This window comes from Haplochromis burtoni, unplaced genomic scaffold (genome assembly GCF_018398535.1).
Source record: "Haplochromis burtoni strain Fernald_Lab_line unplaced genomic scaffold, NCSU_Asbu1 Contig_1134, whole genome shotgun sequence".
NCBI classification, from domain to species: Eukaryota; Metazoa; Chordata; class Actinopteri; order Cichliformes; family Cichlidae; genus Haplochromis; species Haplochromis burtoni.
This window is the reverse complement of record NW_024583495.1, coordinates 19,075-33,001: the sequence shown is the minus strand read 5'-3', so window position 1 is coordinate 33,001 and position 13,927 is coordinate 19,075. Positions and strand designations below refer to the sequence as shown.

The window sequence follows — 13,927 nt, the reverse complement described above, 5'->3', positions numbered from 1 at the left end:
TTTGTGCATACCCTACATGTGTTGACTTTTGTGCATACATTACATGTGTTCACTTTTGTGCATACATTACATGTGTTCACTTTTGTGCATACATTACATGTGTTCACTTTTGTGCATACATTACATGTGTTGACTTTTGTGCATACATTACATGTGTTCACATTTGTGCATACCCTACATGTGTTCACATTTGTGCATACCCTACATGTGTTCACTTTTGTGCATACCCTACATGTGTTCACATTTGTGCATACCCTACATGTGTTCACTTTTGTGCATACCCTACATGTGTTCACATGTGTTCAAACACTACATGTTCTCCCAGGTGTACTTACACTACATGTAATCACATGTGGATCTACACTACACTTAAACACTAGTGTGTCTACAGTACACTATACTGTATGCCTAGACTACATTATAAGACTATACTACATTATAAGAATAGGTGTATGCACTACACTCTAAGCACAAGTGTATGTACACTACACTGTATTTGGAGTACACTACATTATAAGCCTGCATTTGTCTATCTACAGTGCACTATCCCATAACCACACTTGTACAGTCTTTTATTATAGACTGATTAAAATACAGTCAAACATTTCTGTACAAAGTCCCTGCTGCTCTAAAAAACACTAACACAGCCCTGAATACATGTTAGAAACACATGTGAATGTGAAAGATTTACTTCAGACCTCAGAGTACCAGCCTTTAAAATTCTGTGTCACAAACAACAAGTGAACCTGTTTGATTTGTTTATGCTGAGTTTATCTCTGCACACATTCAGAACCCTGAAAACACAGCAGAAAATAAAAACCACAGAGAGAGAAGAGATCTGATGAGAAGACATGATTGCCTTGTATTAAAATACAGCTGTTTTTCTCAGTCTGTTATGTTTAATTTGTTAATTGTACTACTAATTTTATAGTCTGTGTTAGGAGCTTCTCTTCATTTTAATCGCTCTTGTCAAACACTTATTGTTGCTAAAAAAATGAGGACTTTTGTGCCTGTGAAGACTGATTTTCACAGAGTTTGTAAAAAAAAAAAAGTAGAACAAATGCAGCTTTCTGGTAGCTCAGACCTGTAATCTGTAATTTAACCTTTTTGTAGTGTAGCCGTTCTCAAACGTCAAGTCTCTGCAGGTGGAATACAAACAAGGATCTGCTGATGCTCTGACCTGACAGTAAAATTTTACCTCCTTACTTTTATTGTCTAAGAATAATTCAAAATGATTCAGCTGCTAAGTAAGGCACTATAATAAAGGTTTGAGAACCACTGATTCAAAACCAGAGCACTTAGAAGTAATTGTACATTGTACAGTTTTTACAGTGCCACTAAGCTTGAAATAATTGAATTTATCATCATTCAACTAAAATTGTGTAAAATCTGTGTTTTGTGAGTTCAGATATCTGAGAATAAAGTTGTTGTATTTATTTGATATGTTTGTGTATTTATGAACCTCCTGGAAGAAGAAAAGGAGCTGAAAATAGACTATTAACTTTACTGAAGCACAATAACTGCAACTCACCAAAAGGAGCTTCCTTCTACAAACAGTTGCTGTAAACATAAGCGCTGTGACTGTGATTTATGACTTATGAAGTACTATGAGTTGTTTAAAGCTCCATTACAAAGTGACTATGTAACAAGTACAAGTTTATAAAGAAACTCAGAGGAATGCTCTAATACCTTACAGGTTTAAAATGTGAACTTGCTCCAGCTTCATTCAAGATTACACTGAGGTCAACGGACTTATATTCGGTCTTTCCACATACAGTTTGGTCCACTGAGATTTTAGTCAGCCTTTAAAGGCAATCATGTCTTCTCATCAGATCTCTTCTCTCTGTGTGGTTTTATTTTCTGCTGTGTTTTCAGGGTTCTGAATGTGTGCAGAGATAAACTCAGCATAAACAAATCAAACAGGTTCACTTGTTGTTTGTGACACAGAATTTTAAAGGCTGGTACTCTGAGGTCTGAAGTAAATCTTTCACATTCACATGTGTTTCTAACATGTATTCAGGGCTGTGTTAGTGTTTTTTAGAGCAGCAGGGACTTTGTACAGAAATGTTTGACTGATGTGTGTAGACGTCAAAGAATAGCATCTATACATTTGTCAGTGCTGACGCACAAACCCAGTGAGTCATAGGCTCCTATTGTGCATTCAAAAACAAAGTGGACAGGCAGGTTTTCAGTGTAACATACTAAAAATAAGTCATTATGTTACACAGAAGATATATCTTCAGTGCTGTCATGTGACATTTTGGACATTTTGCAGTTTATGGTGTAGTGCAGATAAATCTGTACACCATTGCAACTTTTTTTTTTTTTTAAAATAATAGAACCTATAACTTTAGAATAGTTTGAGACCTTTGTTAAATTTGTTGCAGGATAAACTCTTTCTTATTTTGGTGCTTCCATTGTTTGTTGGTCTATTTAATGTTTATTGAGTGATTTTTATTAATAAAAACTGACTAAACATGTAGGAAACATTTAAAAATGTTGTGGGAACATTGATTGTTAATTAGGAAGACAGGAGATTGAAATCGTTTCTACAGGCTGAAGAACAACTGGATTCAGCATCTGCACATTCCTTAAGAGAAGCTCAGTCTCAGGCTATCAGAGGAAACACTGTTAAATATTTTGTATGTCAAAATGTTGATTACAATTTAATTAATTCTGTGCAATAAAAACAAGTTGAAAAAAAATCACAGTCATTATTTACTGAAGCGATCTATACTCTGAAACACAAACATTGTTCCTTGGTTTGTTTTATAAAAATTACAATGACACACGCACAACATATGTAGTGGTATACAGGCATATTCATTCATTCTTTTTGTTTCACACATTGTACAGCAGTAATTCATGTCCTATACACAAACCTTCCTTTCATTTAAAGCAACACTGTTTCTATGCATGAAAAGGAGCAGGAAGAAGAATAAACACTCATACCTATACAGTTCTTTCTGATCCATACATAACTGCGGCATCTGATCTATATCTCGTCTCCGTGCATAATGGTGACACCGCTGGAGTAGCATCCCAGTTCCATATCCGACTTGCAGCTTCACACTAATACTTTTCCAGTCTACTGTATCATACTTTGCCATTTTCCCCCTTGACATTTGGAAATGGTGTCTTTCATTGAATAAGTTTGGCTAGTTGTTAGCAAACACATCATAACAGACCTTCGTCCCCGGTAATTGTCCAAATCATGAAGATGCCTGATCAGTACGACCTTGGCTTCTTCTGGTGTTCCATTGAGCTTTATCGTCACTTTGCAATTTCTCGTCCATGTTGCTTGGATTTTATTTTCTTCTTTGTGAGATGTTCATTCACATATACTCCACTTCCCTTCAGTTGTCTAGACTGCCCCAGTAGCTCAATTTTGTGTTTTTGATTCACAAATTTTACTACTATTGCTGGAGGTGCCCTGGCTTTCTTTATGGGAAGGGTATAACACGCTGCGACGTTGTTGCTATGCAGGGGAAATTTTTTGCTCGCAAAAAGCCTCCACTACCTGACGCTCTAGTGTTTGTTGCTCCTCCACCAGGGGCTCATCCCCGCCAGACTTCACACCATTCTCAGTGTCAGTGACCCTTGCGTAGCTCCGGTGTTTGGTTTCCAAACTGGTAATAATCACGTCCTCCAGTCGTGCATGCAGTTCTAAATCATCCCTCTCCTTTCTAAGACCTTGATTGTTTTATCTTTTTTCCTTAATCAAGCTTTTTAATTCTTTGATTTGGTCCATTAAAGTCGTTAACATTGCTTGTTGCTTTACTACTCTCTCGACGTCTGTTAACAACGAGTTGAGCGACAGCTTAATCTCCTTCAAATCTTCTTCAAATCCTCACCTTTGCCATATTCTCCTCTTTGTTGGTTTGTTTTTTGTTTCAAGCAAAATCTATTTGACTTAGAGTTAATCACAAAACCTTTTCTGAAATGCCAAAAGACACAAAATTTTTTCATTTTTTAATCTTCCTACTCTATTCATATTTATATTGTATCCTGTTCTTATTTATTTTATCATTTTACCCTGTATATATCGTATTGCGTCATATCTCCAGTGTTTCCTCGGAGGGCGCTCTCTGCACCGGGGCTGTTATTGACCGTGGCTGCTGGTCTCTGGGGTCCTCTCAGCCTGGTTGGGGGGCTCCTTGGCCTCCCTCCTGCTGTGTGCCCAGCCCGGAGGCTGCGGTCTGTGACCGGCTCCCGGTGCAGACGGCTCTCTGTTATAATGTTTCCTCACTTGGCTCATGCGAGCCCAGCCCAATTTTTACTCTTTAAGTGTGCGCGTATGTGTATGTGTGTGCGGGTGGGGGTGGGGGGATATATGTGTATTGAGAGTGTGGGGAGTGAGTCGGAGGGTGGGGTGGGCTGCTTTTAACTATGTAAAGCACTTTGTGCTACATTTTTTCTGTATGAAAAGTGCTTTATAAATAAAGATTGATTGATTGATTGATCTGGCTGTAACTGTGCTCGCCATATTTGGCAGCATTCGGCATTCTATTTGTATACACTTCTAAGACTATTATAACTGAGTTATTACCACATTGCTCAAAATATCTTTATGGGAAAGAAAAATAGTTAAATCAACCTCTTTTTAATTTATTTTTAGGTACATGACGACGACTGTGATACCTACATGTTTGGCTGACGAGTTATTTACAATGAAGCAGTTAAAATTACAAAATTTAATTTGACATAAAACAACATGGTTGCCCCGAAGTGCTTTTAGTTAAGGCATAGAGATTAAAAATAAAAGTACACGAATCCTTTGAAGAGGGAGTAAAACCTGTGAACAGATCTAAGATTTAAATGCAACACATAATAACAAATTAATGAATAAAAGATGCATACAGATTATATAACATTTGAATGTAAATGACAAGTGATTTTAGAGCCTGAATAATTTATTTCTTGTTTTATTTGTGCTGAAACAGACTAGGAAGTCTGTATTTTGTTGTATTATCTTCAAACAAACTAAATGTTGAAGATAGGAAGCATGTCTGATATTTGTGTAGCAGAGGAGCAACAGTGGGTTCACAAAATGCTTCTTTTTTGCTCTCCTCACTGACCTGTAAAACATCCACATAAAGACATACAAAGTTTAAGGATGTCATGAAGAGCAAACCTCCAAAACCTGAAATCCTTTAGACAAAAAGCCTTCACATCTCGAATTGCTCTTTGATATTCAAAACATATATGGTACCTTCTCCAGTGTTTTCCATTTGTGTTACTGATTCATAGACAGCAACATTACCTAAATTAAAAAAAAAAAAAAGGAATAACCCTGTCATAATCTTGGTTGTGTTAGCTAGTAGAATTGGGGATCTTGTGAAGATTGTTAGAGTAGTGAATAGCGACACCTAGAAACACATACACACTACAGACAATAAGTGTCATAAAGTGAGATGTTGCAGACTTAGCTTCTTTATTGTTATCTCTTTGTATTTATAAAAGTGTTGTATTCAAGTCACACACATTCACATTTTAGTTCTCTGTTTCCTTGTCTTTTTAGGAATTTTTGTGATTTTTCACGGTGTCCTGTTGATTGATACCATACTAGAATTTCTCTTTTTTCCTCTGACTGCTCAAAACTGGAAGTTACTGGCAGTCGTCAGTATTTATTCTGGTATACTTGTAATTACAGTGCACTTGTTGTATTCAGGCAGCTAGTTATAAACTCGCTGCCACCTCCTTGATTCCATATCAGGAATTAATATCAAATACGCCGGGGCATATCGAAGCAAAACAAATCTATCTTGGTCCCAGTATTCATATGGCTTCTTTTCAAGTTCTTTATTAAAGTTTATTCTTTCTGCTTCGTGACAAAGAACAAGCAGAGTCCATGTGGGTTTCATATTTTCTTTTTGTATAGCTGTCTGACAAACTCAGATTGTTATTGATAACATCTTTGCTGTCTGAAATAGTTTACCTCCATTTTTCAGAGCAGAGCTGAATTAAGGTTATTGCATTATCCTTGGCATTGTTTTAAGACAAAGGCTCCAATTAGTAGATCTATGACTCATTGGATAGCATACCTTGTGTTTTTATGGAGAGAGTGCAAATATAGAATTTAAAAACAGTAATACAGACATGCATGAAAATCTAATTTACAGACCTCTGGCAAAGTGTTATGTATCTGCTTTATGTCTGTAGTGTTTTGGTTGCTTCTACTGAAACTAACTTTTTAATATTCAAATTGATTAAAAACAAATAGTTTTTTATAGACTTGCTTGACAAATATATTACGACCCGGCTCAAAAGCCGCCACATAAAAAAGGAGATGAATACCAGAATGTTAGTGAGAAGAGGTTTTATCTTAAAATGGCATAGCAGGTTGGCTAAAATGGCTCCCTCCAAGGCAAAGACTAGTGAGCTTCCCTGAAAGCCTGCCTCAGGTCACCTTTTATCCACACCTGATTAGGTCAATTAGCAACAGCTGAACCCACTGAAGAGATTAGGGGCTGCAGAGGGAAGTAACAAAATATTACAAAGAAATAATCAACTTTCGTCTTTGAATGACACAAATTACCCAAATCAATTTTATACATTTTTATGCTTCACGTTTCAGCACAGTTGTTTGCTTCAAAGTAAAACAGCTTTGGTGTTGTGCAGGTGTGCAAGTCTGCTCAAAGTCGACTTGCACACCTTGCACACATTTTAAAAAAGCATCTAACTCTTCATAGTCACAAACAATAACTAGTTTCTTTTTTTTCGACTAAATCTACATATTATATATGTATACACATTCTGTATTTTTCATATGAAAGAAACTATACTGTGGTGGGGCTTGCTAATTTCTTGTTTTTGATTTATGTATGTTTTGTTTTGCTTTATTTTTGTTGCATATGTTGTTTGTTTAATTTAAGAAAAAAAAAACAATTAAATGAATGAGAGGTAAAACTTGAGGGGGTAGGGACAAATAAGTAAATACTTCTGCCTACTCATTTTCAAACAAATAATGGAATAAAAGTTTGTAATGATTGTGAAGGCACGTGTTTGAAATGTTTGAAATAAAAATGAACTGAACTGAACTGAACTGAATCTTGTATTTCATTAGATTTTAAATATGTACTGCCACAGTATCCCCATTGAATCCAGTTGTTAAACATTACAGGAAAAGATTTTCAGCTGGATCACCTTCCACACATTCAGTGTCATATTTTAATCAGAATATTTTTAGAACAGGACTTTTGACTAATTAGGTGATTGAGGGCAATATGTTGCACTGGATGAACTGAAATTTTTTTTTAATATAAATAACAATTATATTATTTCCATCAGCCCCAAAGTTAGAACTAGATACTTTCTATTCATCAGCTGTAACATGTGTCATAGCGAGGCTGCTTCCTAAGACAGAGACACAAAACATTTGTTTTATATTTTCATCTTGTCTCACTCCACCTATCTCATACGGGTAAGGATAGTAATTAATAATTGAGTGATCAAATGCATAAATAGCCTATATAGAGTGAATATGTGTTTGGGGGATTAATTCAGGTTCAGAGTGGTAGATTTGGTCAGACAGACAACAGATAAGCATAATCAGACTCACACAGCGTCACAAAAACCCCCCAAAATTTTCAGAAAACATGACCTCTGACCTCGAGGTCACTGTCATTCAAACGTATCTGACATTTTTAGGAGACTTTCAGGTGATGCACCTATGCTATCAGTTTGAAAATCCTACATCACCACATTCTCAAGTTATCGTGTTCACAATGTTGGGTGTCCACACCGCCCGCCTGCGTGGCTGAGTGTTAATGGCGACCTTTCTTATACACACAAATTTAGCAGGCTAACACCCTGTGAAAGGTTTATGTCACAGATGCCCTAAAATCATTTTATTTTTACAACAAAGCAAACTAATCCTTGATGCCAAATTACAGTTGTTAACTTGCATTCACGAACAGAAAAAGTAATTTTAGTGGCTGGATGTCCAAATTTGGGAACAAAAATATCATTAACTGGGCTCCTGTTTCCGGCTGGACAATAATAACGGTAAGACCTCGAAGTCAAGCGCGGGAATCAGAACAAAGGAAGAGGAAGCAGAAGAGAAATTGCAATGACCAATAAGAGAAGGAAATATGTGTGCAAGTTCTGAAATGATTGGGGAAAAGAATTTAATTTCCTCCAGGACATCTCGAAGGGAAATGCTGCCTCCAAATATTGAACCATGAATACCATCTGTTGCACAGGTACTGGACAGCTATATAATTTAAATTATTTTGTCTGATAAATAAACACTGTCAAATTCAAGGTTTTTTTGTGTGTATATGTATATAACGACCCATATAACGAACAGCCCTTTTGAATGTCTCCCTAATTCCGAGGTCTCAAGGTTGGCAAGTATGGTTTACAGCTCCATTACAAATGAAAATGTAACCAGTTTGAGTCTATATGTAAACACAGAAGAATGCTGTGATTTGTTAAAACATGTTGTACATTTGAACTCGCTCCAGCAATGGTGTTAAATTCAGCTTTTGTCATGACCTGGGTAAGTGTCTGGTGTTTTTCCGCCTAGCACCTGCGCTTTCCTGTGCCCGCCCCTGTGGGTGGAGCCAAAGGCCCTCGTTTGTTTTCCCCAGCTGCAATCCATTGAAGGCAATCACTGAGGTGATACTTACGCCAGCTCAGTCCTCTACTTACTGCCAATTCATCTGCTATATCATGGTGGTAACCTCCCCTCCTTGTCTCTTGTTGGGCATGTTTTTGCCAAAACAAAACAATATGCTAAGCAGTTTCAGGTTTGTTACAGTAGTTCCAGAATTACACTGTGGTAAGAGAAAGATACCACAAACGTGTGTGTGTGTCCTCCACTACATTATTTAATTGTTTTTACATTTTCTAATATTCCGTTTAATTATAAAAGTAATGTTATAACATAGCTTAACAAATAAATAAACACATCTGTACTGACTGACTGTTTGTGGATCAGACTGAAAGGATATGGACACATGTGTAAATCAAGTAGCTCAAAGCATTTTCTAAGCAGTTTGTAATACAGTCAAGACCAATAATCCAGGCATTAGAGATCCTTATTCTTTCACTGTGTTACAAAAATCCATCCTCTTCCGCTTATCCTTTTCAGGGTCGTGGGGGGCACTGGAGCCTATCCCAGCTGCCTTAGGGCGAGAGGCGGGGTACACCCTGGACAGATCGCCAGTCTGTCACATGGCTAACACATAGACAGGAGACAGCCAATCGCACTCACATTCACTCTCGCATTCACACCTATTGGCAATTTATTGTTTCCAATTAACCTATCCCCACCAACTGCATGTCTTTGGACTGTGGGAGGAAACTAGAGTACCCGGGGAGACCATGCAAACTCCTCATAGAAAGACCTGGGCCTGATGGTGGAATTGAACTCAAGACCTTCTTGCTACAAGGCAACAGTGCTACAATAAATGTAAATGAGAATCTAAAAAAAACATAGAGCTTATACACATGTTTCCTTTGAATTCCCATATGGAAAAGATATTTATATATATATATAAATATAAAAATCGTATAAAGTTTGTATCTGTCTTGTGTGAAACTTCTATGAAAAGCATACAAGAGTGAAAACAGATATAAGATCCCTACAAAAATTATATAATGAAACTTGTATGTTTTGGATACTTACTAAAACAATGTATGAAAGTAATGAGAAAGTGGCCACTTTCATGAGTAAATCATATAGGTTTTTACTATTTCTTTTCCATATGGGTTAGATTCTTGTCATGTAGAATTTTGTCCACACAGCAGCTTTTAATCAGCCCACAAAAAAGTTTATCACTTTTATTCAAAACACCAAACATATTGTGTGTCTATATCATTGTGGAAAAATTCAGCTCGAGTTCAGACATGACTGTATCTAAAGGAGCCATTAGAAAGCCGAATTCATAGATAACATGCATACATTCCACCTTTTGTTTGAACAGAAGTCATGTGACACAGCAGCTTTTCATTCTACTTGAAATATTTGTTTACGTGTTAGTTGCAAACCTGTCTGCTTTACTCTGCAGCTGCTTCCAGACAAGTGGAACAATAGTTTTAATTACAAGGTAACAGGTAAAGAGAAGCTTTTGCAAGAAGTCTCTCTCAGCACGCCTTTGTTTTGCAGGGGGGGAAACAACAACAACATAGCTTTCTCAAGAACAAGCAGGGCAACATCAGCAGGTGAGCCAGGCTTCATTAACTGTTGTAGTTCAACAACCCAGACTGAAGACAAACCACCACCTTAAGTATGTAGAGTTATAGATCATTGGAACAAATGATCTGTGTGTGTGTGAAGCCAAAGGGAGAGAACAAAGACAAGTCCTGTCCATGAAATATGGTATACTTTGTCCAAACAAGAACTGGATGCAAATCTCATACATGAAACCATCAAAACCAATTTTTGGTACGTTATTTCAATTAGTGCATAAACATACATATCTAAACTTTGACTTTGTAAGCTCCAATAGTGATTACAATAGAATAATGCTGCTCTATGATAGATTTTTAAACTATTTGTTTCTTTGTCAAAGTTGCTGGAAGGATATATTAAGTCTTTGTATTTACATTTAAAATTCATTATATGTGAAAATGTGCTTTTCTTTATTTCTGTTCAAAGAATGATCGTACTAACTGTAGTAGTGAAGACAGCTGTAAAGAAAACCCTATTTCAGCAAGGCAGCTGGTATGTATGTATGTATGTATGTATGTATGTATGTATGTATGTATGTATGTATGTATGTATGTTGACAAAAACGTGTTTAAAAAAAAAAAAGAAAGCTCAAACTAGGCAACAATCGGTGGTTTACAGCATATACATATTATTTTATGGATGGATATTAGCTCAACATGTTGAAATGTATTAAGTGACATTTGCTTTGGTCTTTATTTCAACCAGTTTACAACCAGTTATAAATTCTAATGCCCCATGATAAACAGAGTCCAAAAGATCGAGACATTGAGCAGAGGCTTCATGCAAATTATATCAGTATAATATAATACTAAATAAACAGATCCCTCTTGCTAAAATAACCTGTCAGCTCCCTGTCTGGGGTTTCCTGCTCAAAATGAGCCCATAATAGGCGACTGCACACATACAGTAAAAAAAAAAAGGCTAAATGTGTCTTGGGTTTTCTAAAGCGAAACCATGCAACACAGGGTTGATCTGCATATAAAAATAGTTTTGTGGCTGGATGTCAGATAAACATGTTTAACTGTATCAAGTGAAGTTTGCTTGGGGTTTCGTTCCCATTCTTAAAAGGTCTTCATAGCTTTTGTATTTGTAAAAATAGTAGTAGTTGTAGGTGGTACCTACTCTACTCGGCATCCTCTTTCAAGAAGTCTGCATCTGGGAATTGTTTTAGATTTGATCAACAAACAATAGATTCAGTCTTTCTGGGAGAAGCTGGAGCACATCAGCCCAGTTTAATAGTTAAAGCTCAGTCAGAGGAGCTTTAACTTCTCTGACTGAGGAGTTAAAGCTCCTTAAATTTACCAGCATTTACCAGGGAAATGTTGGTAAATTAATAAACCATCAGCAGAGCTCGAAGTTCACACAGCTAGCCTCCTCCACACATAAATAACTGAGCTCATCTTCTTCCAGAGTGGATGGATGTCAGCTGAACATGCCAAATTGTTTGAAGGGTTGACTTCTGTCAGGTTCTTTATTGCCCTCTGTATATTTTTCGTGTGAAACACATGGGCCCTGCAGGGCTCTGGGGTTTTATGTACTGGCAAAAACACTGAAATGTGTAGGAAAAAGGTTCACGTTAGAAACCACAGAACTGAATTTATTTACAAATTTTATTTTTAAATAATTTATTTAAAACCACTTTTTGTCCTGGTTGAACAGCACACGCAGAGTCTCATATAATATTTTCTCCCTTTTTCAGCTCAACAGACCTAACTGGTTTCTGATCCTTAGTGTAGTTTTACATTAACCTCTCTGCTCTGTGTTATTTCCTCTTTCAGGCCAGAAAAACATCACAGCTCATTCTGGACAGGACGTCACTTTCCCGTGCCGAGCTCCAAACAACAAAGCCATCCATGTAAAGTGGAGCAGAACTGACCTGGGGGAAGAATATGTCCTTTTGTACAGGGATGATGTGTTTGTTCCAGGAAACCAGCATCAATCTTTTCAGAACCGGGTGGATCTGCAGGACAGACAGATGAAGAATGGAGACGTGTCTTTGATTCTAAAGAATGTTACGACTGCCGATGCTGGAACATACGAGTGTGAGGTGTTAGTCGGAAAAGAAATGAGGCTCAGCAACACCATCAGACTGACTGTTGATCCTCCAGGTGAGTGAGCAGAGTTGAGTGTGTGTGTGATCAGAGGTGAAGCTGCTTCCTGGTTGTTGATGTTTGTTTCTAAAGATGTTGTTGATGAGACTTTGTAGAAAGCAGCTGGTCTGAGTGATGTGATCAGAGTGCAGTAGATAATGTCTACCTGACAGCTGACACCTCACACCTGTTTCTCACCTGCAGGTCAGCGTATTGGACTCAAGATTGTTCTGCTAATGGCCACCGCTGTGCTGCTTGTTGTTGTTGCCATCACTGGCATATTAATCTACAGAAGATGCAAAAAACAGGATCCAAACAAACCAGAGGACCAGAGTTTGTTGCCCTGATTCACTGTTTTTTGTTTTCAGTAATTTCTTCCCAAGCTGGGAATTTTATTTTACATGTCTTTTTCTGACACATGCCACACTCATTAAGCTAGCCCACGTGTGATTAGCTGAGTTGTGTTTGGCATGTTGGATTCGAGGCATGTCCCCCTCCTTGAATTGCCACCTTATCGTGGTGGAGGGGTTTGTGAGCTCAGACGATCCTGGGAGCTGAGTTGTCTGGAGCGTTCAGCTCTTGGTAGGGTCTCCCATGACAAACAGGTCCCAGGTGATGAGCCAGACTAAGAGCAATTCAGTAACATTTAACCATGATCAAATTAGGCTTTCTGTAACGTTGTTTTTGTACATTTTGGTTGTATAGACAGGTTAAAATACAGCCATTTGTATCAGTCTGTTACCTTTTATCTTTAATGTGATTGTATTATGTCTGAGTAAGGGTCTGTGTCCACGGGAAGCTGTTTTTCATTTTAATAGCTCCTCTCTCAAACACTTATTGATGCCAGCTGCCTGTTAGCACAAGCTTATACTCCTTCACAGTTGACAGAGTCTGGAAACCAGGATAAAAATGGCTGATTGTTTTTTTTCATAGTTTGTCCAAAAACTAGAACAAAAACAGCTTCCTGTTGATAAAAACCTTTAATCTGCAACTCCACATGTTTGTAGTCCAGCAGTTTTCAAACATTGAGTCTCTGCTTGTGCAAAAACAAACAAGTATCTGCTGATGCTGTGACCTGGGAATAAAATGTAATCTCCATCATTTTTTTTTTTTTAAGATTAATTGACAATGATTCAGTTCCTGAAATGAGACACAGGAGAAAATATTTGAGAACTGCTGATTTAGTGGATTGAGAAGCACAAAACTTAGAAGTTATTATACTGTATATGTTTACAACGTGGAAATTAACTGTGTACAAAGCCTGACATGTTTGCGAATGTATTAACGCTAACTTGTGGTGTTTTGTATTGAAGTGATTCTGTTTGAGTTCAGATATCTGACATTAAAGTACTGTCATGGTTTGTTTGTTTTTGTCTTTTTTTGTTTGTGTATTTGTGTATTGTTGTATTGTGTATATGTGTATTTGTTGAACCACTTGGAAGCAGAAAAGCCGCTGAAAATTAAAGATTAGACTCAACTTCACTGAAGCACAAGGAGCTTCCTTCTACAAACAGATGCTGTAAACACTGGCACTGTGTCTATGATGTGGTTTACAGCTCCATTACAAAGTGACATTGTAACCTGTACAGGTTTATAAAGACACAGAGGAATACTGTAATGTGTTACATGTTTTAAATGTGAACTTGCTCCAGCTTCA

At 37.2% G+C, this 13,927-nt stretch overlaps 1 long non-coding RNA gene across 1 annotated transcript; it reads left to right on the top strand.

Moving 5' to 3' along the window:
* Window positions 1-10,749: 10,749 nt before the first annotated feature.
* Window positions 10,750-13,631, top strand: LOC121813095. Its single transcript, XR_006053508.1, has 2 exons — window positions 10,750-12,288; window positions 12,475-13,631. It is a non-coding gene; the product is annotated as an uncharacterized LOC121813095 (long non-coding RNA).
* The last annotated feature ends 296 nt before the right edge of the window (window positions 13,632-13,927 follow it).